The sequence below is a fragment of the Nematolebias whitei genome, chromosome 21, assembly GCF_014905685.2.
Source record: "Nematolebias whitei isolate Nwh7 chromosome 21, NemWhi1, whole genome shotgun sequence".
NCBI classification, from domain to species: Eukaryota; Metazoa; Chordata; class Actinopteri; order Cyprinodontiformes; family Rivulidae; genus Nematolebias; species Nematolebias whitei.
The window spans coordinates 6165213-6168347 of NC_056518.1; the positions used below are offsets into that span (position 1 = coordinate 6165213).

Sequence of the window (3135 nt, forward strand, 5' to 3'; positions counted from 1 at the left end):
ATATATATATATATATATATATATATATATATATATATATATATAAACTACTAGGGAGTGGTGGCGCAGATGTTAGAGAAGGTGGGCCTGTGATCGGAAGATCTCTGGTTCAAGCCCCGGTACCGACAACATCAAAAATGTGGGTGGGGTAGATGAAGCACCTACACCTGTCCCCACCCTCATTTGCCCCACTCTGGGCCCTTAAGCAAGGCCCTTAACCCCTACCATGTGCTCCTCCGGGTGTCCTAGATAGCAGCTCTCTACTCCACACAGAGGGCTGTGGTAGCTCGGTGGTCTGTGGTTGTGTCAGGAAGGGCATCCAGCGTAAACGTAAATGCCAAGTCTTCATGTAACTAAATACGCTGTGGCGACCCCTAACGCAGGGAGTAACCAAAAGAAGGAAAAATTTATTTTTTTTTAAAGTTATATATGTATATATATGTATATGTATGTGTATGTATATGTATATATTTATGTGTATGTATATATGTATATGTATGTATATGTATATATATATGTATATATGTATATATATATATATGTATGTATATGTATTTATATATATATATATGTATGTATATGTCTTTATATATATATATGTATGTATATGTATTTATTTATATATGTATGTATATGTATGTATGTATATGTATTTATATATATATGTATGTATATGTATGTATGTATAGGTATTTATATATATATGTATGTATATGTATGTATATATGTATATGTATTTATATATATGTATGTATATGTATGTATATATGTATATGTATTTATATATATATGTATGTATATGTATGTATATATGTATATGTATTTATATATATATATATGTATGTATATGTATGTATATATGTATATGTATTTATGTATATATGTATATGTATATACTGTATATATGTATTTTTATATATATGTATGTATATGTATATACTCTATATGTATATATATACATATATATGTATATGTATATGTATATATATATATATATATATATATATATGTATATGTATATATATGTATATATGTATATGTATATACTCTATATGTATATATATATATATGTATATATATATATATATATGTACATGTATATGTATATATATATGTACATGTATATATATATGTACATGTATATGTATATATATATGTACATGTATATATACATGTATATGTATATATATATATATATGTATATATATATATGTATATATGTCTATATATGTATATGTATGTATATGTGTATATATGTCTATATATGTATATGTATGTATATGTATATATGTGTATATATATGTATATGTATGTATATGTATATATGTGTATATATATATGTATATGTATGTATATGTATATATGTGTATATATATATGTATATGTATGTATATGTATATATGTGTATATGTATATGTATGTATATGTATATATGTGTATATATATATATGTATATGTATGTATATGTATATATGTGTATATATATATATATGTATATGTATGTATATGTATATATATATGTATATGTATGTATATGTATATATATATGTATATGTATGTATATGTATATATATATGTATATGTATGTATATGTATATATATATATGTATATGTAAATGTATGTATATGTATATGTATATATGTATATGTATGTATATGTATATGTATGTATATGTATATATGTATATATATGTATATATGTATATATATGTATATGTATATATGTATATATATGTATATGTATATATATGTATATGTATATATGTGTATATATATATATATATATGTATATATGTGTATATATATGTATATATGTGTATATATATGTAGATGAACAGATGCTCGGATATATTCATCAATTAACGCGGATTCCTCATTTTTCTGAACTGAATAAAACGTGCATTGAATTTAATGAAATGCAAACGTGAGACGTCATTTATATTTGACCCATCAAAATGAATGCGGTCATTTATTTACAGAATCAAAATTTAACATCAAACATTTACATTAATTTGGCAAATTATGAAAATAACAACATAAGCAATCAATCAGGAAAAATCATACGGCCATGATTTTTCCGTTGCTTCACCACAGACATTTATGAAACTGTACAATTATGATCTTTTACCCACACGGATGTGGATGAGCATTTTACACAGACATTTCTAAATATCTGGAAGAATATCTACTTGATAAAAAGTTTAAAGATGGGAAAGAAGTTTAGAGGGAGTAAAGATGGTATGGGAGGGGAAGTGTTCACCAGAATTGACACTCTCCATCAGAACCCAGCTCTCCCCGGTACGCTTGGTAGGAAACTTGACTCATTACCTTTCTGAGGTTAATCAGCAGATATGGAGCTCCGTTAACGCTACCTGTCCAGCGTCTCCTTAGGATGCTGTGAATCGTCAGAAGTAGTGGCGAGTGAAAATGTTATAATCCCATGGAACTCGGAAGAGCTCTGTTGTCATGTCAGGATCATCCCGTCTCTCACAGAACTGTCCAGCGCTAGGACATATCAGCACTGTCCGCGCCGCAGAACTTCTCCAACCAGCAGAACTCAACAGAACTTCTCCAGAGCTTCAACAGAACTGCTAACTGCACCCAACAGAACTCCGAACTGAACCCAACAGAACTCACAGAACTGAGTAGACCAGGAAGTACCGACATTTTAAAGAGCTCTTTCCCGGTTCACTTTTGGGAGTATTCCCATTGGTCAGAAACAACCAGACGGGGTGTGTTTTGTGACGTAAGAGGTTAGAAGACAGCAAGAATTGTTATGAAACAGATCAGAAATGTTCCCACAGACAGAGAGAGTTTTGTTTTGGCGAGTTTAGAAACAGGTGCCAAAACCTCTATATTTACGTCTGAGAGGATTCTAAAAACATGACAGTTCGTTCTAACAACTTGTTTTGCGTTTGACTCCAACCTTGGACCAACGTACACTTGCTCATTCAAAAGCAGAAATCAGAAAAGGCATAATTACTCTGTAACAGCTTTGACATGAGTTCTAACTTTGCATGAGAATAAAAATCATTACACAGTTAATAAAATTGATTAGTTCACTGCAACATCTAAAATGGTTTGAACTAAGACACTTTGATTATCAACATTTGTAAAATAGTAATGATAATAAAA

The 3135-nt window shown here is 28.8% G+C and overlaps 1 protein-coding gene across 1 annotated transcript in view; it reads left to right on the top strand.

Annotated features, from left to right (window-relative positions):
* The window catches only part of fndc3ba (fibronectin type III domain containing 3Ba), a 130239-nt gene that overhangs the window by 104621 nt on the left and 22483 nt on the right, over window positions 1–3135 (top strand). The gene's annotated exons all lie outside the window — the stretch shown is intronic.